At 45.3% G+C, this 25708-nt stretch overlaps 1 protein-coding gene across 5 annotated transcripts in view; it reads right to left on the bottom strand.

Annotated features, from left to right (window-relative positions):
• NGEF (neuronal guanine nucleotide exchange factor) overlaps window positions 1-20133 on the bottom strand; it is a 246581-nt gene extending 226448 nt beyond the window's left edge. For 4 of the 5 annotated variants that reach the window (XM_073625707.1, XM_073625708.1, XM_073625709.1 and 1 more), the window contains exon 1: window positions 19926-20133. The gene's annotated coding sequence lies outside the window, so the exon portion shown is untranslated. Of the gene's footprint in view, window positions 1-8749; window positions 9030-19925 lie in introns of those variants that run through there. The other variant, XM_073625710.1, reaches the window with a different exon arrangement.
• Window positions 20134-25708: the final 5575 nt, after the last annotated feature.

Consider the following 25708-nt stretch of genomic DNA (forward strand, 5'->3'; position numbering starts at 1 on the left):
GTAATGGAGTCTCCTATGCGGAGGAATCAGTTAATGTTTAATGAAGAGGACATTACTGATGATGTACCTGATAAGGTAAAGACTGCCAAGTCCCATGTTGTGGATAAGACTGTTTTTGTGCCTTTCAACACTGACAATGTGCCTAATGACAATCAGGCTGCTGATCCTGTGTGCAGCAATGTTGTGCCTGCTGATGCTGCAATGCAGCAAGAGTTACTTTTAAAAAATGTCATTTCTGTAGAAGAACCACAGGTGTCAGCAGAGCCCATTAACCCTTCTTTAGGTGAGTCCAAAACTGTTTGCCCCACTGCTGCTGAGGACTCTACAGCGCAGCATCAGGAGACAGCTGGTATTGCAGCAGAAACTGTGACCTTTCCTGATGGGAAATTGAATATTGCTGTGACTGATAACAATCACCCCAGTATCAGTGTGATGGACAATCGTCCTGCTATGGATTCTGCCAGTTCAGTTCAGACAGTTGATAATGATGTACAGACTAATGTGACTTCAGTGTGGGGCCTTGGCCCTGATAAACCTACCTTTGCTCAGGTGGTACGCTCTGCTCCTGGTAGCTCTGCTCCCAAGCGGGGTTTTCCCCTACAGGCTACCACTTTGAGCACCCCAGGATCTGGTCTTGGGTCTCTGGCTTCTGCTGGGGGTCCCAGACGTAATGTTGTTATTCTGAAATGGGAAGGTGGTGCGATCCCTCCAGCACGGCGTGCAGTGGTGGATTTGATTTTGGAGATGGGTTTTGGGGCAAATGATCTGTATGCCTTTATACATGTAGCTGGGACACGGGATTATACAGTTAGCTTCACCAGGCCAGAGGGTCTTGACCTGTTCTGGGAGAGATATGAGGCTCGGTGCAGGTCAAGACCTGAATGGGAAGGTCTGGCCCCAGTTGCAGTTTCTCAGAGGTCTACAGTAAAAAAAAATCACAATTATCCTCACTAATGAGAGTGTCCCTGCCCGGGATCTAGAGGTTTGGTTAAGGAACTATGGGGAGGTTTTGACCAAGCCCAATAAAATCCTTGATGAGCGTAACATCTGGACTGGGGGTTGGTCAGTTACAGTCAGGTTGGCCAGGGATGGGAATGTTGTCCGTCACCTGCCCTCCTCAGCTTTTATAGGGAGGGATAGGATGACTGTTTTTTACCCTGGTCAGCCGAAGCTGTGTCACCGCTGTGGAGAAAAGGGGCATTTGAGTTCCTCCTGTTCAGCCTTGATATGTTCAGTGTGTCGGGGTCAGGGTCATATGGCTAAGGACTGCACCGAAATGATCAGGTGCAACCTGTGCCTGCGCCTTGGCCACCCCTACAGCAGATGTCCTGAAGCCTGGCACAATATGGAGAAGGAGGTAATTGATGACATGTCAAGGCTGGACAGGATGGAGGGTGAGGCCCCTGGTGTACCATCCTCCTCTGCGGTGACCGACTCCCCTGGTCCTGCTCAGGATCCCTCTCCAGTTCCTGTGGCCACCCCTCATGTGTCTGTAAGTATTCCTTCTGTATCTGTATCTGTCTCCCCCCAGCCTACTGTACCCTCTCCTCTTGTGTCTGAACCTTCCAAGTTTGTGCCCCCTGAGTCAGTTACCCCCCAGGAGTCTACCCCTCCTAAGTCTGATTCAAAGGGAGAACCCCCCCCACCAGCAGTGGTAGTGGGTACTAAAAAGGTTGCTTCTTCCTCTGTAAAGAAGTCTTCTGTAAAGACTTCACAGAAAAAAGTAAGAGATGAGGGCATCTCTGAAGCTGACCTGCAGTACCTGGAGGAGAGAAGGAAGGTTGGGAAGCGGAAGAAGCAGGTGGTGAGGACAGAACAGGCTCCAGTGCCTGTCTCCAACCGGTATAGGTCCTCTAATTGGGATATCTCTTCATCTGGAGCTTCTTCGGAGCGAAGTTCTGATTCCGAAATGGAGTTTGAGGCGGCCTCAAGAAAGAGAGAGGCTTCTGGTGATGAGCAGCAGAGGGGAGCTAAGAAGCAAACCACCCAATAACCCAAATGGCGGTTCCCCCTCCGTTAAAAGTGGTGACAATAAATGTCGCCATCATTAAGTCAGTAAGAGCTCGTTCTATGGCCTTCTTTTTGTTCAGCCAATTAGATGCTGAAATTTTATTTTTGCAAGAGACTAGGCTCACCTCCTTGGCAGATATTCATATGGCCAAGAGAGAGTGGAGGTATGGTCCATCTTACTGGTCTCTTGCGGCCGAGCCTTACGGCGGTGTGGCGGTGTTGTTTAAAACCGGCATGGTAACTGTCCGGCGGGTTATTGAGGTGGAGATTGGGAGATGTATGGTCTTAGACGTCCTTGTGGGAGGGCAGGACCTGCGCCTAATTAATGTTTATGGACCGCACACAAAGTGGGACAGGAAATGCCTTTTTACAAGGATCAAGCCATTTCTTTTTACATCCCGGCAAGTGGTCTTTGGAGGTGACTTTAATACAGTAACTAGGCCCAAGGACAGGAAGGACTTCAAGGACAGGCTGGGATATGATAGCGTTTTTTTAAATAGTATGGTTAGGGATGCTGGTCTTGTGGATGTGCACATTAAGCACCTCCCGGATGACACTGGGTTCACCTTTCATCGAGGTAATAGTCAGAGTAGAATAGATAGGTTTTTTTTGAAGGAGACCTCTGCTTTCTCACCCCCAGTGGTGCAGGCAGTAGAGTTCTCTGATCACTGTATGCTATCTGTGGTCCTGAATGCTTCAGACGCCCCTCAGAGGGGCAAGGGCATCTGGAGATTGAATTCGACTCTACTCAAGGAAGAACATGTTAGACAATCCTTTGAGGAATTCTTTCAGGCACAGGTAACCATCCTGGACTTTTGTAGCAGCAAGGCTGAGTGGTGGGAGCTGACCAAAAAGAGGATTGCTGGATTCTTCAGGGGCCTAGCCAATAGAAAGCAGTTTAATAAATACATGACCTACCAACGTTTACGGAGGAAGCTGGATATTCTTGTCTCGAGAGGAGGAGATCCTGGGGCAATCTCCGAAGTGAAACTCCTTCTCAGGAAGTGTCAATATGACCGGCATGCCTCTTTGGTTCTGGAGAGGGACTATGGGAAGTACCACTCGCCTGACCCTTACCAGAACTGCAAACAAGGTGTAGCTGTTAAAACGGTCGTTGGCCTTAAGGACAGTACAGGTTCCTTGACAAAGTCCAGGTCAGGGATTCTGGAGGTCGTGAGGTCCTTTTATGCTGACCTTCTTGGGAGGAAAGAGCTTGACCGTGACAAGATGGAAAGCTTTTTGGACTCTACTCCAGGTCTAAATGATGAAGATGTCCCATTGATGAATTTGACAGAGGAGATCACAGTTGAAGAGGTGATAAGGGCAATTGAACAGCTTGCCATCAAAAAGTCACCTGGACCGGATGGCTTGACGGCTGAGTTTTACAAAGCTTTTAAGTCTATTCTGGCCCCACATTTGGTAGAGGTTTTTAACAGTTGCCTTGCTGAGGGGGTACTTCCCTCTTCCATGAGGCACTCAGCTGTGATTCTTCTTTCAAAGGGTAAAGATCCTTCGATGGTTGAGAATTGGCGCCCCATCAGCCTTCTTAATGTCGATAGAAAGATACTGGCAAAGATCATTTTCTGGCGCCTATCGTCAGTAGCAGAGTCTTTGCTTTCTCGCCATCAGCACTGTTCGGTCCAGGGTAGGTGCACCTTTACAGCAGTTTTAGCTGTCCGGGAGGCCTTGGAGCGGTGCAGGGCTGCAGGCTGGGGAAAGTATTTGCTGACATTGGATCAGGCAAAGGCTTTTGATCGTGTTAACCATGAGTACCTGTGGTTGCTCCTTAGTAAGTACAGTCTGCCGGGTGGTTTTGTCGATTGGTTAAAAGTCTTGTATGAGGGGGCAGAGAGCTTTCCTCTTGTTAATGGTTGGGTTGGGCAGTCCTTTGAGGTTGGCTCCGGGGTGCGCCAGGGTTGTCCCCTGAGTCCCCTGCTCTATGTGTTTGCAATCGACCCCTTCATCAGGAGGCTAGAGAGCGACATGTTGTGTGGGGTGCCAGTGGGGCTTCCGGGTGAGCCGCCTTTGAGGGTTGTTGCCTATGCGGACGATGTGTCGGTGATTGTCACTGGGGCGGATGAAGCAGAGGAGGTGGTCTCTCTGACATCACGGTATTCTGAAGCATCAGGCTCCAAGATCAATCAGGAAAAGAGTGAAGTTTTCTGGATGGGAAAGGAAGGTGAGGGGTTTGATCTCCCGGACACCTTTCCAGTGCCCCAGGAAAGAATTAAGATTTTAGGCATTGAATTTGGACCTGGCGATTATGGCCTCAAAAACTGGGAAGGCAGACTGGAAATTGCCAATACTAAGGTGGTCAGCTGGAAGAGATGGAAGTTATCTATGAGGGAAAGGGTTGATCTGATTAAGACTTACCTGATTCCGATCTTCTTGTATGTCAGCTTTGTCTGCATCTTGCCAGTGTCTCTCTATGCTAGGGTCAGTAGTGTGTTCTTCCAGATGTTGTGGGGGAACAGACTGAACCCCATCAAGAGGAATGTCACCTATCTATCCAGGAGGGAGGGTGGCTTAGGTATGGTCAACCCAGTTCTTTTCTTTTCACTGCTTTTTCTCAAGTTTAATATTGGTAATATGCTTGCAGTGGAACCTCCTGGATGGGCAGGCATATTTAGATCTTGGTTTAGGCCTTTTCTACGACTTTGGGAAGAAGGTGGCCAAGTGAAGAATCTCAGGGGTCATCGTGGTCAGCTACCAGCCTATGTCGCTCCGTGCCTGAAGTTACTACGGCAGTGGCGATTGTCGGCTGAAGATCTCAGATCGGTTCCGAGGAAAGTCCTTATGAGCCGAGTCTTGAGCGAAGTCTTTCATGACCCATTGGCCTTAAGGGATTGCCCAGGCCCAGTTTTGAGGGCAGGGTTAAGACTTATTAATTTGGACAGAGTACCCCCTAAATTCAGGGATCTGGCCTGGTTGTGCTTCCATGGGAAGCTCTATGTTAGGGGCAATTTGAAATTCCGCAGTGGGGTGGATCGTAGCTGTCCTCGGGAAGAGTGTGCAGGTGAGGAGGAGACTATGGACCATTTTCTGCTTCATTGCCCCTTTAACATAGAGGTGTACAAACAGGTGGGGCGGGCCCTCGGTGTCCCTTTCCTCTCCAGGCTGGGTTATGCTGAGTGGGTGTACGGAGCATTCAATACTGGTGGTGGTTTTTGTTTAGATACACTTTTTCTAGTTAGCCTAGTAGTCCGTTATTTCACTTGGAACGCACGGTGTCAGGTCAGCATTCGGCATAAAATCCTTCCTGTTCAGGTGGTGGTGTATGACATTCTGCATGAGGTGGAGAAGATTCGGGTACTTGAGAGAGACAAGCAGAGTCAGGGGGCTTGGTTGAAGGCGTGGAGGGGTTTCAAGCCTCCCTGACTGCCAGGAGTCTCTTTCCCGGGTGTGGCTGTCTGTCTCTTATCACCCTAGATTATTATTTTTTTTGGGATTAATTTTTGATAAATGGCTGCGTACATAGGTGATGGGTTGTGCCTCTTAGGCCCTCTCTGCTGCTTTATGTAAATCATTTTGGTAGTGGATTATGTATATATTGTATATATTCTGAACATGGATGTGTATTCCTTGGATTTCTGTTGAAGTTTTGTACTATGGTTTTGTTTTTTACTTTTGTATAAAATTGGTTGCTTGATTCTTTTTAATAAAAGATCAATAGTGTCCCATCATTGGTATCAATGGGAGGAATATTACCCCATCATTGGTGCCAGTGGGAGGAATAGTGCCCCAACGTTGGTATCAGTGGGAGGAATAGTACCCCATCATTGGTATCAATGTAAGGAATTTTGCCCCATCATTGGTGTCATAGGAAGAAATTGTGCCCCATCGTAAACTGGTGGCTCAATATAATTTACATCTGGCCTTTTGTAGTAACAGCTTCACAGAACCAACGACATTGTGAAAGGACTACCAATGGAAAAAAAAATAACATAGAAAACTGTCACAGATGTATGCAAAAGGAAACTGGTATTATTAAGCTGAAATCAACCTGACCATTGTGGGGTTTAATTTAAGATGTTGTGAATGTAGGGTGACATTACAGTGCTTGTGCCAGGAAATGAGTCTCTGTGAGAAGAAAATATTTGAGTACACATTCACACTACTGCATTGCAGTAATATGTAGTATTAGTATAAAGTGTGTAAGCAAAGGACACACTCCTGTTATGCACCAAGTTATGTGGACCATGAAGCACTGATACACAAAAAATGATTGGTTAATCCAAAAGTCATTTTTTTCGCCAGGACTTTCTCTTTATACTGGCATTTCAAATAAATAAATGCAATCATTTAAAGGTTAGGTATATAGTTTACTGAAGTGTAATACTTCCAATAACTAAATATTAAATCTCTTTATAAAGGTTTATATATCAGACCAAAAAGAGGGACAAATAAGAAGGACAGAGGGATGGAGGGTCACTCCAAATCAGGGACAGCTGGGAGCTATAGGTAAACCGCACACTTTACTAGACATTTCTGTACTGTAATGTAATGCATTAAATATAGTGCAGTGCATTAGACCCCAATCCACCTAGGCAAGGAAATACAATGTACAGAGGTTATACAGTGTTGTAGTACACCACAATGTACAGAGGTTATACATAGTTGTAGTACACCACAATGTACAGAGGTTATACAGCGATGTAGTACACCACAATGTACAGAGGTTATACAGCGTTGTAGTACAATACAATGTACAGAGGTTATACAGCGTTGTAGTACAATACAATGTACAGAGGTTATACAGCGTTGTAGTACACCACAATGTACAGAGGTTATACAGCGTTGTAGTACACCACAATGTACTGAGGTTATACAGCCTTGTAGTACACCACAATGTACAGAGGTTATACAGCGTTGTAGTACACTACAATGTACAGAGGTTATACAGCGTTGTAGTACACTACAAGGTACAGAGGTTATACAGCGATGTAGTACACCACAATGTACTGAGGTTATACAGCGATGTAGTACACCACAATGTACTGAGGTTATACAGCGTTGTAGTACACCACAATGTACAGAGGTTATACAGCGTTGTAGTACACCACAATGTACTGAGGTTATACAGCGATGTAGTACACCACAATGTACTGAGGTTATACAGCGTTGTAGTACACCACAATGTACTGAGGTTATACAGCGTTGTAGTACACCACAATGTACAGAGGTTATACAGCGTTGTAGTACACTACAATGTACAGAGGTTATACAGTGTTGTAGTACACTACAATGTACAGAGGTTATACAGTGTTGTAGTACACCACAATGTACAGAGGTTATACAGTGTTGTAGTACACCACAATGTACAGAGGTTATACAATGTTGTAGTACACCACAATGTACAGAGGTTATACAATGTTGTAGTACACCACAATGTACAGAGGTTATACAATGTTGTAGTACACCACAATGTACAGAGGTTATACAATGTTGTAGTACACCACAATGTACAGAGGTTATACAATGTTGTAGTATGTTTGACTTCTGAGGTGGGAGGAGCTCTCCTAGCTCTCTTCCTGGCTGTGGAGGGAACGCTGGCACATTTGGCTGCCCCTCCTCACACCAATTACAATTTTACAAATTTACTATTTTTTCTTTTCAACTTCCCCTAGTTTCTGACTACTAGGATTGATTTATCAGATTTTTTTAGTTTGCTGAGTTGGGGAAAATATTGCATGTTTATTAAGTGTCAGTTAAGGAAATAAAAAAGGTGCATATATGTTATGTGAGTAAGGAGGCTGAGTACCCAAGCCACATTTACTGGAATAAATTTGCAGCACTGGGGGTATTCTCAGACTACCTGTGTTCTCCAGGCCCTCTGTTGCACATTATTAGAACATGACTGTTGGGCGTTCAGGCAGGGGGATATTTTGCCTGATAGTACCTACCTGCTAAATGATGATTTCCATTTTCTTACTGTTTTTTCTCTACTCTTGCCTCCTGGATCTAGTTTATGATAGGAACAGCACTAGCAATGGTGGCTGGTGCTCAAAATTTTTTGGGGGGGCGCAAACAAACTGAAAAATTCTGAAACAAAAAAATCAATTGCAGCCTCACTGTGCCCATCAATTGCAGCCACTGTGCTCATAATATACAGCCACTCTGCCCATCATATGCAGACTCTCTGCCCAGCAAAAGCAGCCACCTGTGCCCATCATATGCAGTCAACTGTGCCCATCATATGCAGATTCTGTGCCCAGCAAAAGCAGCCCCCAGTGCCCATCATATGCAGCCACTGTGCCCATCATATGCAGACTCTGTGTCCAGCAAAAGAAGCTGCCTGTGTCCATCATTTGCAGCCAACTGTGCCCATAATATGCAGCCAACTGTACTCATAATATGCAGCCAGCTGTGCCCATAATATGCAGCCAACTGTGCCCAACAAATGCAGCCAACTGTGCCCATTATATGCAGCCAACTGTGCCCATCATATGCCGCCTCTGTGCTCATCAAATGCAGCCAACTGTGCCCCATCAATTGTAGCCTCTTTGCCCATAATATGTAGCCTTTGTGCTCATCAAATGCAGCCAACTGTGCCCATCATATGCAGCCTCTGTGCCCATCATATGCAGCCTCTGTACTCATCAAATGCAGCCAGCTGTGCCCATCATATGCAGCCACTGTGCCCCTCAAATGCAGTCAACTGTGCTCCATCAATTGTAGCCTTTGTGCCCATAATATGCAGCCACTGTGCCCCCCCGCCCGCTGTCTGCCCGGCACTTACCCCATCCTGGTTGCGGGTTAGACAAGCTCTGGGACGTGTAGCGCAGTGATGGATGCTGTGTCCTCCGTGCGTGTCTTCCTGTTTTGCTAGGCGGCCAATGAGATCGCCTCTACCTTCAGCCAATCAGGTGCCCGGTATTACATCCGGGTCTCCTGATTGGCTGAGAGGCGGTTCTGTGTTAGCAAAGCAAATATTAATTAATTTGTTAATTCATTAGTTAATCCCCAGATCAACAACAAGCCGGTCAGCTGCTCTGGATAACATTTGCTTCCTATTTCAAATCACTGCTTATCTTCTATTTAATGACTGGATATAGTCACACTTTTTTCTGTTCAAGAGTGAGACCTTTGGTCTCTTACACAAACCGAGCAAAGCAGATCTAGTCCCATTACTGATGTAACCAGAGGTACAATGCACAGGGCTCTGACATTCATGGCATGTAAACAGACACCACATTACAAGACCTGTGAATGAATCTATCACTATTCTTTCACACTTAAGTCATAGTTTTCATGCTAAAGGAGGGTTCTTACACCTTAACACAAAAAATAAAAATGACTTTGAAAAGTTTAAAGCCTAACTCCAGGCAAAAATTGAATTTAAATAATGCATTGTGCATTAATTAACTTACTCCTCAGTCTTGATTCCAAACACCTCTTCCTAAGGCTGGGTTCACACTTATGAAAATTGAATGCGGGTTTCACCACATCCAATTCGCAGGTCAGGAGATTGTGACTGGCTCTCAATGGAGCTGATTCACACAGCTCCAGGACAGCTGTGGAGCGAATTGCACAGGAGTTCTGTGCATCTTCTGGTCCATTTCAGGTCCCAATTCAGACAACGATTCGAGCTAAAATCGGACATGAAACGCTGAACAGTGACGCATCGGAATCCTGATGTGAACCTCTCCGCACGGCAGTGTGAACCCAGCCTAAAGCTATCCATAGATGGGTGTTTTTTTTTTGTTCAGCTAGTGGGCTGAAAAAAAAAAAAAAAAAAATACCATTCCTCAATCAACACAAGCAAGGAGGATGGAGGAATCCCCCAGCTGGGACACTGAGTTCTGACAGCGGGACTCTTCACTGTCAGAATCAGGGATGAGCTTCGAGTTCGAGTCGAATTCATGTTCGACTCGAACATCGGCTGTTCGCAAGTTCGCCGAACAGCGAACAATTTGGGGTGTTGGTGGCAAATTCGAATGCCGCTGAACACCCTTTAAAAGTCTATGGGAGAAATCAAAAATGCTAATTTTAAAGGCTTATATTCATGGTATTATCATAAAAAGTGTTTGGGGACCTGAGTCCTGCCCCAGGGGACATGGATCAATGTAAAAAAAAGTTTTAAAAACGGCCATTTTTTCGGGAGCAGTGATTTTAATAATGCTTAAAGTGAAACAATAAAAGTGTAATATCCCTTTAAATTTCGTACCTGGGGGGGTGTCTATAGTATGCCTGTAAAGAGGCGCATGTTTCCCGTGTTTAGAACAGTCTGACAGCAAAATGACGTTTCAAAGGAAAAAAAGTCATTTAAAACTACTCGTGGCTATTAATGAATTGCTGGTCCGACAATACACATAAAAGATCATTGATAAAAATGGCATGGGAATTCCCCCGAACCAAAATAAAAAAAAAAAAAAAATGACGTGGCGGGTCCCCCTAAATTCCATACCAGGCCCTTCAGATCTGGTATGAATATTAAGGGGAACCCAGGCCAAAATTTAAAAAAAAAAATGGTGTGGGGTCCCCCCCAAAATCTATACCAGACACTTCAGGTCTGGTATGGATTTTAAGGGGAACCCCGTGCCAAAATTAAAAAAAAAAAACGGCGTGGGGTCCCCCTAAAAATCCATACCAGACCCTTATCCGAGCATGCAACCTGGCAGGCCGCAGGAAAAAAGGGGGGGACGAGAGAGCACCCCCCCTCCTGAACCGTACCAGGCCACATGCCCTCAACATTGGGAGGGTGCTTTGGGGTAGCCCCCCAAAACACCTTGTCCCCATGTTGATGAGGACAAGGGCCTCATCCCCACAACCCTGGCCAGTGGTTGTGGGGGTCTGCGGGCGGGGGGCTTATTGGAATCTTGCTCCGCGGCGTCAGCGACTTCTTCCCTTCTTCTCCGGGCCGCTCCGCATCCATGATGGCATGGAGGGAGGCTCCCGCTGTGTGACGCTTCTCTCTTCATCTTATTCTCTTCATCTTCTTTTCGGGCCGCTCCGCATCCATGATGGCATGGAGGGAGGCTCCCGCTGTGTGACGCTTCTCCTCTTCTGACAGCTCTTAAATAACGGGGGGGCGCCCCCCTCTGACGCACAGGGACTTGACAGGACTTCCCTGTGGCATTCCCCGTGACGCCACAGGGAAGTCCCGTCAAGTCACCGTGTGTCAGAGGGGGACGGGGTCACCGGGTGGCCCTGCCCCCCGTTATTTAAGAACCGTCAGAAGAAGAGAAGTGTCACACAGTGGGAGCCTCCCTCCATGCCATCATGGACGCGGAGCGGCCCGAAAAGAAGATGAAGACAAGAAGATGAAGAGAAGAAGATGAGAGAAGCGTCACACAGCGGGATGCCATCATGGATGCGGAGCGGCCCGAGGAGAAGAAGGGAAGAAGATGCCGCGGAGGAAGATGCCGGACGAGAACACCGGAGGAAGAACCAGAAGAACCAGAAGAAGAAGAAGATGGAGGAAGAAACCGAAGGAAGATAGAAGATAGAAGAAAGAAGAAGCATTTAAATAAAGGAATTGTTAAAAACTGTCTCTTGTCATTTTTAACATTTTTGACACTTTTTTAGTGAAATGGTAGGGGTACAAGTACCCCCTTACCATTTCACACAGGGGGGGGCCGGGATTTGGGGGTCCCCTTGTTAAAGGGGGCTTCCAGATTCCGATAAGCCCCCCGCCCGCAGACCCCCACAACCACTGGCCAGGATTGTGGGGATGAGGCCCTTGTCCTCATCAACATGGGGACAAAGTGTTTTGGGGGGCTACCCCAAAGCACTCTCCCAATGTTGAGGGCATGTGGCCTGGTACGGTTCAGTGGGGGCGCTCTCTCGCCCCCCCTCTTTTCCTGTGGCCTGCCAGGTTGCATGCTCGGATAAGGGTCTGGTATGGATTTTTAGGGGGACCCCACGCCATTTTTTTTTATTTTGGTGCGAGCTTCCCCTTAAAATTCATACCAGACCTGAAGGGTCTGGTATAGATTTTGAGGGGAACCCCACGACATTTTTTTAAAATTTATTTTGGCCGGGGTTCCCCTTAATATCCATACCAGATCTGAAGGGCCTGGTATGGAATTTAGGGGGACCCCCCACGTCATTTTTTTTTAAATTATGGTTAGGGGTTCCCCTGTGGGGAATTCCCATGCCGTTTTTATCAATGAACTTTTATGTGTATTGTCGGACCGGCAATTCATTAATAGCCGCGAGTAGTTTTAAATTACTTTTTTTCCTTTGAGATGTCATTTTGCTGTCAGACTGTTCTAAACACGGGAAACATGCGCCCCTTTATAAGCATACTATAGACACCCCCCAGGTATGAAATTTAAAGGGATATTACACTTTTATTGTTTCACTTTAAGCATTATTAAAATCACTGCTCCCAAAAAAACTGCCGTTTTTAAAACTTTTATTTGCATTGATCCATGTCCCCTGGGGCAGGACCCAGGTCCCCAAACACTTTTTATGACAATAACTTGCATATAAGCCTTTAAAATTAGCACTTTTGATTATTCATGTTTGTGTCCCATAGACTTTAACGGTGTTTGCGTGTTCAAACAAATTTTTTGCCTGTTTGCAAGTTCTGGGGCGAACCGAACAGGGGGGTGTTCGGCTCATCCCTAGTCAGAATACATTGATCAGCAGCTGCATTTGCTAATCATCAAAGTTTTCCAACATTCCCATATGACAGAAGTCGATCTCACTGCCCTCATGAGTTCTCCTGCCTCTTGAGCTTTAAGGGAGGACTTGGCAGTTGGAAGTGTCGCCTTGACCAATAGGATGTGTCTACATCTTTATACAGTAAAAAGTGTTCAGTGTTAACATGTCATGTGGTCACACCCCTTTAGCACCTGATGGATTATATACATGTAGATGCTATTGGGATTGGAGCACAAGTGTATCTTCAATTACACATTTATCCTGTGAAATTGTCTTGGCTCCTTTTCTTTAAAGGACGAGTCATATAAGTAAAGATATCTAGTTCAGGCATTAAAGCAGCCTTTCTCAGCCAGGGTTCCTCCAAATGTTGCTAAGAGTTCCTTGAGCAATAACCAATTTCTGACCACTGGCACCAATCATCATTTTAGCTACTTTATTTGTAAGGGGGACATAATGACCACTGTCCACCAATGCAATGAGCATTTTTCCCATTGACCACCCATGTAAGGGACATTCTTTCCACTAATTAAGAAACATGCCTGGACTGGCACCCGGCTCAGCTGGGTCATTCATGATCATTCATCTGATAATCTCATCGTATATACCAGGCATAAGGAGGTTATTTTCTCATTGACCATCAATATAAGGGAGTCCTTCTGCTGACCACCAATGTAAACAGGCACTACACTTACCACTAATGTAAGGGAGCATTTCATTGACCACCAGTGTAAGCAGACATTGTTACACAGGACATCAATGTAAGGGGGCTTGTCTCCACTGACAACCATGTGAGGGACTACTACACTTTTTATTGTCTGCATTTCTTTTCGGGACATTATTAATTATTTGTTTGATTTCATTATTACTGAAAACAATTCTTTCATATAGAGCATCTCAAATAAGCTTAGCTTACCACGTTCCTTATTCTTTTATTTATTCTTATATCTCAACTTACTGTTCATGCTAATGTACCCTGAGCTGTAATTATACTAATTAATTAGCAAGACTTTTCTGATGCCTGATGGTTGTTTCAAAGGTTCCTCCATGTTTAAAATCTTGAGAAAGACTGAATTAGAGGGTGAAGTAAGGAAGTATATTTCATTACACCCTCCAGATTGTCCCAACTGACAGTAATTATTTGAAATGTCTGCACCCACCGTTAGTATCAAATCAATCTGCACATTAACTGATTTGATCACAATGTGTTTTTACAAAGCAAATCATTTACAGCCTTTCATAGAACTCTTTCTTGTTGTCAGCTTACAATATGAAATTGAAATACTGTCACCCGAAAAAAATGTAACATTGAGGCCGGGTTCACACCTATGCAAATTAGATGAGAGTTTTCCCCGCATCTAATTTGCATAGCAGGAGAATGTGACTGGCTCCCTATGAAGCCAGTTCACATATCTCCGTTGCGGCTGCGGAGCGCACTGCACAGTGCGTCTTTGGCTCGGTTCCAGGGCCGAATTCAGGCATAGAATCAGCCCTGATTCATCCCTGAAACAGGGAATAGGGACGCACAGCGCTCCTGTGCGAACCGCAGCGGGTTCCAGTGTGAACCAAGTCTAAAGGTATGTTTCTTGAATCCATAGTTAAATAATTGAATAAAGAATGAATAGGAACACCAAAGTCTGATTGATCAATTCTGCCACACAGTAACGCCGTATACACACGGTCGGACTTTCCGACAACAAGCTCACATCGAACATTTCCCGTCGGAAAATCCGATCGTGTGTACGCAGCATAAGAGTTGAAAAGAATAGCAGTAGGTAGATAAATCGTTCTCTCTGCAGTTGGAAAGTATCAGTATACCAACATAAATCATGGCCTGGCTACTTCTAGGTATGTACTATGTGCTTTACACATTGCAAGCTAGTCTATGACATATCTGTGTACAAATGATATGGCTCCTTAGCGGAGGAACCACACATACAAAATAGGCAGTCTTATTTGTACCAATCGAGCATAAGGTTCTTTCAGCAATTTCAGTGCAACCTACCACCAACAGTGGTGGTAGGCCCTATTAAGCCCATGAAACGATTCAAGCTGGTGGTAAGATGTCTTGTTGATTGGATGCGTCTTAGAATTGCTATGTATATGGCCAGCATTGGAGTGTTTACATTGACGTTAAAGACTCCACACCCAAAGTAAAAAAATATCTACTTGCATTAATAACAGAGAGGTAGTGGTGTGAAGTAGTCATAGACTGGGTCATGGGAGTGTTTTCTCTTGTGACTAATGTAGAGGCTCATAATGTATGAGTCATGCACTGTGAATGTATTCTAAATAGGCTCAGGCAAACTAGGTTACAGTGTTTAACCTAAACACATTTGCTGTATAGAGAAATAATAAGCCAGTCTAAAAGAGTATTTCATAAAAATATATACACTCACCAGCCACTTTATTAGGTACACCTAGTACAGGGTTGGACCCCCTTTTGCCTTCAGAACTGCTTTAATTCTTTGTTGCATAGATTCAACAACGTGTTGGAAACATTCCTCAGATTTTGGTCCATATTGATAAGATAGCATCACGCAGTTACTGCAGATTTGTCGGCTGCACATCCATGATGCGGATCACCTGGTCTACCAAATCCCAAAGGTGCTCTATTGGATTGAGATCTGGGGACTGCAGAGGCCATTGGAGTACAGTGACCTCATTGTCATGTTCAAGAAACCAGTGGTGAGATGATTTGGGCTTTGTGACATGGTGCATTATCCTGCTGGAAGTAGCCATGAGAAAATGTGTACATTGTAGTCATAAAGGGATGGACATGGTCAGCAACAATACTCAGGTAGGCCGTGACGTTTAAATGATGCTCAATTGGTACTAAGGGGACCAAAGTGTGGCAAGAAAATATCCCCCACACAATTACACCACCAGCCTGAACTGTTGATACAAGGCAGGATGAATCCATGCTTTTATGTTGACGCCAAATTCTGACCCTACTATCTGAATGTCACAGCTGAAATCAAGACTCATCAGACCAGGCAACATTTTTTCAATCTTCTATTGTCCAATTTTGGTGAGCCTATGTGAATTGTAACCTCAGTTTCCTGTTCTTAGCTGACAGGAGTGGCACCCGGTGTGGTCTTCTGCTGCTGTAGTCCATCTGCTTCAAGGTTCAATGTGTTGTGCGCTCAGAGATGGTATTCTTCATATCTTGGTTGTAACGAGTGATTATTTGAGTTACTGTCGCCTTTCTATCATCTCCAACCAGTCTGCCCATTCTCCTCTGACATCATCAAGGCATTTTCATCTACACGAAATATACAATGTGTCCATTGGATATTTTCTATTTTTCGAACCTCTGTAAATCCTAGAGATGGTTGTGCATCAAGAATCCCAGTAGATCACATGTTTTTGCAAATACTCAGACCAGCCCATTCAAAGTCACTTAAATGCCCTTTCTTCCCCATTCTGATGCCCAGTTTGAACTTCAGCAAGTTGTCTTCACCACGCCTAGATGCCTAAATGCATTGAGTTGCCGCCATGTGATTGGCTGATTAGCAATTTGTGTTACCAAGCAGTACCTAATAAAGTGACCAGTGAGTGTATATTCTAATATTAAATTATAGTGTAATATATATAGATATATACTGTATAGATATAGATATAGCTATAGAGAGAGAGAGAGATAGCTGACCAATCAATATAAGTAGGTTTTTCCGAGGCAAATGCCATGTGTCCAGATGTGCTTGCACAATGTATGTACAAGGTGCATGAGCGTCCTTAAGCCAGCCATGGATAGTTTCTAATTCCGACCGGTTCAGCAGGGACCTGCCGAGATTAAATCCATGTATGGGCAGGCTGATTGTACCCAAGTTGATTAATTGATCGACTTGGGTACAACCAGCATGTCGGATTTCTAGCATGCTATTATTGCTATTGGCTATAGCTGCTAGCAAAAATCATTGAGTTCTCCCCCGCCAGAACTGTGTTGTTGGTGAAATCTAGTGATTTCCTTTCCTGCAACCACGGGTTGAAAAATTGCATCATCTATGGCCTGCCTTTGTTATGTATAAATTGTTCTTTAGAATTATTGCTCATAAGCTGAATCTTTGGACTGCCAGTGTATGCATATGGGCCCTTTCACACTTATGATGCCCAGTCACACTATTAAGGCACACAACAAGGCCATAGTATTATGTCCCAAAGAAAGCCCATTCACAAAACTAAATCCCTTGCCACAAATCACAGCAGTATTCAATCGCATTACAAAGCATGGAGTCTCATCAGCACACCATAATAATATAAATATCAGGGCATTTATCACCACCAAACAATGTAACGTTTCAGAGCTGCTAAGGACCCCTTCCTCAGGCACCAAACAATTATACCAAACACATCTATACCATTATTATGGTGTGCTGGTGAGACTTCATGATTTGAACTATGTTTGTGATCATGCCATCCGTCATTTCACATTTCTGAAAAGCTGGCAGGAAGTGCTTCATTTATGGATATTCAATCACATTACAAGTGGAAACTGTCAGTTTTGCTCATTGAGCTGCTTAGGCAAAGTTTGCTTGAAAAAACCCCCAAAAATATCTACTCTTATCTTATTCTTATCTGGATAGTGTGTTTTTTGGGTGTAATTAAAGTGGTTTCGTTTTTTGTGTTTTTTTTTCCCCTTATAGTGTTCTTTACATTTTTTTTTTAAATAAATGATACCAAGTTTCGTCAGAGATCATTTTTGGCAGAATAACAAGTTGAAAGGAGCTTTCATAACCCTTAGGTGCCATTAAAAGGCCATGACCCCCCTTAAAACCCCTGTAATTTTGCCTTCGCTATGCATTTGACAAAGTTAAAATGGAAATAAAATCTCTCATTTGCATTGATCCTTTCACAGCAGTGATCTATTATGTAAAACTATCATAGCGGGATCCACTCGGATTATACATTTCTACAGACGTATCAAGCTGCTTTGTGGAAATATACAGCCCAGTTACTCAGTGTAATGCTCCTCCGAGTAGTGTCACATTATGAGACAAACACTATAGCCTAATGCTTTACAACAGCCTTTACCACTCCTGTGTGTCAAAAAAAAAAAAAAAACTTGTTGAATTTTTAACCACTTAAGGACCAGCCTCGTTTTGGATTTTAGGTGTTTACATGTTTAAAACAGGTTTTTTTGCTAGAAAATTACTTAGAACCCCCAAACATTATATATGGTTTTTCTTCTAACACCCTAGAGAATAAAATGGCGGTTGTTGCAATACTTTTTTGCACCGTATTTGCGCAGCGGTCTTAAAAGCGCACTTTTTTTGGAAAAAATTCACTTTTTTGAATAAAAAAATAAGACAACAGTAAAGTTAGCCCAATTATTTTTTATATTGTGAAATATAATGTTACGCCAAGTAAATTGATACCCAACATGTCACGCTTGAAAATTTCGCCCGCTCATGGAATGGCGTCAAACTTTTACCCTCAAAAATCTCCATAGGCGATGTTTAAAAAATTCTACAGGTTGCATATTTTGAGGTACAGAGAAGGTCTAGGGCTAGAATTATTGCTCTCGCTCTACCGGTCGCGGCGATACCTCACATTTGTGGCTTGACCACCGTTTTCATATGCGGGCACTACTCACGTATGCGTTCGCTTCTGCGCGCGAGCTCGTCGGGACGGGGGGTTTTTAAAAAAATTTTTTTTCATTTTTATTATTTATTTTACATTATTTTATTTATTTTTACACTGTTTAAAAAAAAAAATTGTGTCACTTTTATTTCTATTACAAGGAATGTAAACATCCCTTGTAATAGAAAAAAGCATGACAGGTCCTCTTAAATATGAGATCGGGGGTCAAAAAGACCTCAGATCTCATATTTACACTAAAATGCAATAAAAAAAAAAAAAAGTCATTTAAAAAAATGACATTTGAAAAAATGTGCCTTTAAGAGGCGTGGACAGAAGTGACGTTTTGACGTCGCTTCCGCCCAGCAGTGTGAGGCTAAGATGTGAGGCTAAGATGGTGCCCACTCGTCTCCAGGCACAGGACGGAGACGGATGCGATCGCCTCCGCCGCTACCGACGGCTCCGGTAAGCGGCAGAGGGCACCGGATCGCGGCGGGAGGGGGGGCCCCTCTCCCGCCACCGATAAAAGTGATCTCGCAGCGAAACCGCCACAGGGACCACTTTTATCTGAAAGCCGACCGCCGCACGAAAACGGGGATACCGGGGTTATGGCAGCTAACTGCTGCCGTAACAACGATATCCCCGTTCAAAGTTTGGACGTAGATCGTCGTGCGGCGGTCGGCAAGTGGTTAAAATAATTTTTAATTTCTCCTCCTTGTAACTATGTGGGTTTCGGAACCATCTACAAAAATAAATAAATCCTGGCGAAGGGATCTAGGGAATCCCCAAAACTTGCATCTTTAAAGCAATATTTAAACCCAAAGCAACCATTTATCATGTTGTTACTGCTTATAACGTGTTATCTGGAGTTCAACTTCAATTTTAGTGTATCCAAATCTGCTAATGCATCTAACACCCCCCCCCCCCCCCACTGACAAATAGGGTTGCCACTTTTTATTCAAGCCAAACCCGAACACTTTAGTGACGCGCAGTAAATTGTTTTTATTTTAGTATACACTCAAGGACTGTAACAGACCTGGGACACCTTTGGGCATTCCAAAGAGAATAGTAAAGTGGCACACATAGTGCCCCCTCACCCTCCTGTCGCGCCGTGTTCCGAGCCACAATTCTGTCTGACTAATGTATCTGGGTTTAAACCCGGGCACATGATTCAAACCCGGACTGTCCGGGGGAATCTCGGACAGGTGGCAACCCTATTGACAATGCTGCCGCCGGAAGGTGCCCCTGTGTTCCTTCATCCAGAGTAGGGGTACACTAATACAGGAGGTGTGTTACTGGCCAGATCACCAGGTGAAAACAAAGGGGAAAACTAATGCAGCAACCACAAGCGGCAGTACTGTATATTACATTTTTTTATTTTGGATTTAAGACAAAAAGGGGCATCACTTAAACTTCAAACTTTCTGCATTAAACAATAGTGAACACAGTACAATACTCTACTACTAATTATAACATATAAACAGGACACTGTCATTATTAATAATGATTTTTCATGTGATACTGTAATGCATTGACGTCCTTTTCACCTGCCATTGTAAAATCACAGCTCTCTATGATCTCTTTGTTACCATGTGATTAGCTGTTCACACTGTAAACGACTGATAATCACAGATCCCCAGTTTAGTTCTAGAGTTCAAGATCCCAAATCACAGAGATTCAATGACCGCAGTGATGTCATCATAGTCCTTAGTATCCCCCAACAGTACCTTGCTCAGTGGATTCAGGTCAGCGGCAGCCACTAGTAGTTCCTCCCAGTATTGTCACGTAGAGTCCTTGTGAGTGCGTGTGTCACCCTGTGTCCCCTTACACATACACCGCCGTCACTGTATGGTACCAAAGGTCTCCAGGTATTTGTGTTCAGATGCTTTGTACCGGGGAATGCCAGATTAAAGTGACAGTGCACCTGGAGAGATTACAACCACTCCCAATTATATTAGAATAGTATTACCACATTCCTTTGTGCTGTTTGCACAACCACACCCCATACTTGTACTAAGGAACGTCCGAACAAACAAACAATGCCCATAATGCTCATATGCATAGACAAACACAGTCACCAAAATAAATGTGCACATAACTGTATAACTGTAGCCTGTTACATAGCTCCCAACTGTCCCTGATTTGGAAAAATGTCCCTCTGTCCCTCATTCTTCCTCATTTGTCCCTCATTTTGGTCTGATCTATATAGTTGTATATAAAATGCACTATTCATTTTTCAAAAAGTGTTTCCCAGTGCTAAACCTTTCATCCAATTTCTTAATTGCTGCATTTGTAAATACCAAAAGCCAATATAAAGGAATAGTAGTGGTAAAAAGCACTTGTGGGTTTAACCAATCATTTTTTATTTATACAATTCTCCTTTAAGTAGGCGTGGCAGGGTGTGTGTCCTATGCCTACATACTTTTGCTAATAGGTGTCCCTCATTCCCATTTCAGAAAGTTGGGAGGTATGCTTTTAATCTATAGCTTATAAAGGCTCCTTGTACATTATCCCCTTAGCGCCGACCGTACACACATATGCATAGCTCCCAACTGTCCCTGATTTGGAGCAATGTCCCTCTGTCCTTCATTCCTCTTCATTTGTCCCTCATTTTGGTCTGATTTATATAGATGTATATAAAATGCACTGTCAGGTCACCTAGAGACTGGGTGACAGATGCACACCATTGGGATCAGGAGTGCACCGCAAGGTAGTGGACCCTACGGCTGACTGCTGCGGACTGAACCCTGGGAGGTCCAGGAAGCAGGTCTACTGGATCACTGACACAGATCCCACTGGGAGCTAGAGCATAGATTCCCCAGGGCGCGGAGTCTAAGAGCCAGAAGGTGTTCACCAGAGCCTTTAATGGTAAGGATGGACTGCGCTGCAGTCTGGCTCCAGGTCGCGGCCCCCAGGGTCTCACAGCTCACGCTCGCGGTAGACTACAGGAGAAGAGGAAGGAGGCAGCAGGCTGGAACAACAAGGAAAGTAAGGGACAAGCCAAGGTCGGGGCCACAAGCAGACAAGGACAACAGAGTACACGCCAAGGTTTAGGGTCACAGGCAAACAGGGATGGTCAGGAACACGCCAAAGGTCAGGGTCAGGAGCAGACAGGAATAGTTAAGAACAGGCCAAAGTCGGTAACAGGAATCAGATGTAGGAAACACAGCAAGTACACACAGAGGCTAACACACAATGGTTGATCAGCACTGCTGGCTTGCAGTGCACAGGTTAATATACGGTTCCCTGATAGGGCCTGGGGTGGGGCCATGCTTAGAGGAGAGGTTACAAAAGCAGTCAGGTGAGGGTCAGCTGGTCTCTAGAGATGGTATGATCGACAAACTCTATTGCATAACCATGATAGTACCCCCCTCCTAAGGCCTCCCCATCCCCCGCCTGTGCCCAGGCTTAAAGGGAAACTCCAGATGGAACCTCCTCAATAGACGAGGAGCAAAGACCTCAGATGCAGTGATCCAAGACCTCTCCTCAGGACCAAACCCTTTCCAATGTACGAGGTACTGAAGAATGCCTTTACGGAGCCGGAAATCCAAAACTTGACTAACCTCGTACTTTAGATTATCCTCAGAGGCCGGAACCAAGGTAAGGAGAGGACGAAAGGACTTATTGAGGACTAAAGGCTTTTTAGAAATGGGTAAGGGCATGAGAAGACCATCAGAAGTCTGAGCAGGGTCCCCCAGACCCTTAAAGATGTGCTGGACATCCAACACAGGACCATCAGACTGGGTAGAGGTCAGTGGATCCCTGAGGTCAGGTTGGTTAAAAGGGGACGTGTCACAAGAGTTAAGCTGGATAGCCGGAACACAAACAGAATGCAGAGAGCCCTGAACAAAAGATTGAAAACCCCACCTGGCCGAATGAGGCAGTCTATCCAAAGGATGGATTGAGCCTCTTAAACAGGTTTGAACGGGCGTAGTAGCAGTAGGGTGAGGCCAGGTTACAGAAGGTCCTGAACAAGAAGCAGGAAGCTCACTGGGCATAGGCTGGACTGGTGCAGAGGCTGACTGAACAGCATTGGCAGGTGCAGCGACCACCAGAATTGCATCGCAGGGCATAGCGACTGTGGAACTGGTGGACGAGTCAACCTGGGTGTGTGTCCAAGGGGGTCCAGGGACAGGCAAAGGGAAATGGCCATGCAAACTGGAGTGACTGATCGGCTCAGGTTCACAGGTAGGCTCCTCATCCAGAGTGCCACACGACCCAGAGAGTGACTCAGCCCGACTATTGCAGGACACATTCCAGAAATCGCTATACGCAGCGGGAAGAGCAGAAGATACTGGGATGGTGGCAACAGGAGGATTCTCTTTTGGGGTAACCTTGAGTAGGCAGGAGGAGGAACAGGAGGACCCCAATGTCAAGATCTGTCCAGCAGTCCAGTCAACATGTGGAGAATGGAGCCGTAACCAAGGAAGACCTAATATGATAGGAGAGGAAGCCTTAGGTAAGACAAGGAAGGATATCCACTCCTAGTGGAGTGTCCCTACCGACATCTTAACAGGGAGGGTCTGGAAGCGGATAGGGCCCCCTGGGAGAACAGTGCCATCAATCGCCAAGACCACCAATGGCGTTGTAAGGGGCAAAAGGGTAAGTCTTATGGAAGACGCAGTTCCCCAGTCCATGAAAATTGCCAGCGGCTCCGGAATCCAGATGTGCCGAGACCGAACGAGAGGAAGCGCCGACATGAAGGAACACAGAAAGAAGAAGACGAGAAGGTGAAGGTGATACTTCAGGGTCTAATACTCCACCTTCCAGATGTATTAGCCCCGATCGTTTTTCCGGACGAAGAGAACAAGTGTCACAAAAATGACCTTTGGCCCCACAGTAGAGGCACAGGCCCAGAGTTCTGCGCCTAGCGCGTTCTTCAGGAGACAACTTGGTCCAGCCCAGCTGCATAGGTTCCTCAGCAGGCAGAGGGGTGCTCCTCTGATCGAAGAGAAGGGACTGGGAGCTCAAGCTGCCTAAGGAACGGGGAGTGCTGGCGTCTTTTTTCCAGCGCCCTCTCCTGAAAGCGAATATCGATCTGGTTACACAAGGTGATGACACCGTCCAGATCAGCAGGAAGGGATCTTCCTGCTAATTCATCCTTCACTCTATCAGAGAGGCCATGTAAAAAGGTTGCAACTAGGGCCTCATTATTCCAGCTCAATTCAGCTGTGAGGATACGGAACTGAAGAGCATACTGTCCCACAGAAGCGGACTCTTGATGGAGACGTAAAAGAGCGCTAGCCGCTGAGGAGACACGACCCGGTTCCTCGAAGATATTCCGAAAAAGTTTCAAGAAATCAGACAGAGTAGAAAGGACTGGATCATTCAGTTCCCACAGAGGGGCAGCCCAAGCTAGCGCCTCGCTGGACAGAAGGGATATAATATAGGCTACTTTCGCCCGATCGGACAGGAAGTTTTGGGGCTGAAGTTCAAAAAGAATCGTGCACTGGCTAAGGAACCCCCTGCAAGCCTTGGAGTCCCCAGAGAAACGGGTCGGAGCTGGCAGTTGTAATGAATGTGTGACGGCGACTGATGTGATAGGTGCAGCAGCAGATAGCGGTTGAGGTTGTTGAACCGGGGTCCTAATGAGGCCTGAACCTGTTCAAAATGGGATGCCAAATCCTGAAGGAATCGCATCACTTGGGTCTGATGCGATTCCTGGGTCTCAAGTCTGGGAACTAAGCCCTGCAATGGATCATCTGCGGGTAGTGGCACATCAGCCAGGTCCATGGCTGATCAAACTGTCAGGTCACCTAGAGGCTGGGTGACAGATGCACACTGTTGGGATCAGGAGTGCACCACAAGGTAGTGGACCCTACGACTGACTGCTGCGGACTGAACCCTGGGAGGTCCAGAAAGCAGGTCTACTGGATCACTGACACAGATCCCACTGGGAGCTAGAGCATAGATTCCCCAGGGCGCGGAGTCTAAGAGCCAGAAGGTGTTCACCAGAGCCTTTAATGGTAAGGATGGACTGCGCTGCAGTCTGGCTCCAGGTCGGGCCCCCAGGGTCTCACAGCTCACGCTCACGGTAGACTACAGAAGAAGAGGAAGGAGGCAGCAGGCTGGAACAACAAGGAAAGTAAGGGACAAGCCAAGGTCGGAGCAAACAAGCAGACAAGGACAACAGAGTACACACCAAGGTTCAGGGTCACAGGCAAACAGGAATGGTCGGGAACACGCCAAAGGTCAGGGTCACGAGCAGACAGGAATAGTTAAGAACAGGCCAAAGTCGGTAACAGGAATTAGATGTAGGAAACACAGCAAGTACACACAGAGGCTAACACACAATGGTTGATCAGCACTGCTGGCTTGCAGTGCACAGGTTAATATAGGGTTCCCTGATAGGGCCTGGGGTGGAGCCATGCTTAGAGGAGAGGTTACAAAAGCAGTCAGGTGAGGATCAGCTGGTCTCTAGAGATGAACACATGGAGACAGGTATGCTGATCGACAAGCTCTATTGCGTAACCATGACATGCACTTTTTATCTATCAAAAAATGTTTTCCAGTGCTAAACCCTTCATCTGATTTCGAATTTGCTGCATTTGTAAATTCCAAAAGCCAATATATATAAAGGAATAGTAGTGGTAAAAAAGCACTTGTGAGTGTAACCAATCTAGATTTTTGTACAATTCTCCTTTAAGGGGGCGTGGCAGGGGGTGTGTTCTATGCCTGCATACTTGTGCTGATAGGTGTCCCTCATTTCCTTCTCAAAAAGTTGGGAGGTATGCATATGTGGCCTCGGTTTGAAGGGGTTAAACCGGGGTGATGCCTGCAGCTGCAGGCATCACCCCGTTACCGTTTTTTAGAGCGGGTGGTCGGCTCTTTAGGGATAACAACTGATGCTGCTACTACTACTACGAGCTGGCACTTCCGCTGGCTAGGCTGAGACTGGAACAAAGCCGGAAAGGGCATCATTCCAGTCTCCTATGTAAAAACATGGAAGCGACGTCACAACGTCACTTCTGGTTTACTCGACTGCCAATGGCGCAGATTTTAAAAAATTGACAGTATTTAGAATCACTGTTTTTGGCGATCTGAACACTTTGAAGTGCAAAGGAAGGATTTGGGGAAACCACATGCGTAAGTAATGCCCGCATATGTAAACGGTGTTCAAATCACATATGAGAGGTATCGCCGCGATCATTAGAGCGAGAGCAATAATTCTAGCAAAAGACCTCCTCTGTAACTCTACCTGGTAACCATTATATTTTTTTAAAGCATTGCCTATGGAGATTTTTAGGTACCGTGGTTTGTCACTATTCCACGAGTGTGCGCAATTTCAAAGCATGACATGTTAGGTATCTATTTACTTGGCGTAACATCATCTTTCACATTATACAAAAATTGGGCTACCTTTACTGTTTAGGTTATTTTTTAATTCGTGAAAGTGTCTTTTATCCCAAAAAATTGCATTTGAAAGACCGCTGCGCAAATACCGTGTGACATAAAATATTGCAACAATCACCATTTTATTCTCTAAGGTCTCTGCTAAATAAATATATAT

The sequence above is a fragment of the Aquarana catesbeiana genome, linkage group LG04 (assembly GCF_042186555.1).
Source record: "Aquarana catesbeiana isolate 2022-GZ linkage group LG04, ASM4218655v1, whole genome shotgun sequence".
NCBI lineage: Eukaryota > Metazoa > Chordata > Amphibia > Anura > Ranidae > Aquarana > Aquarana catesbeiana.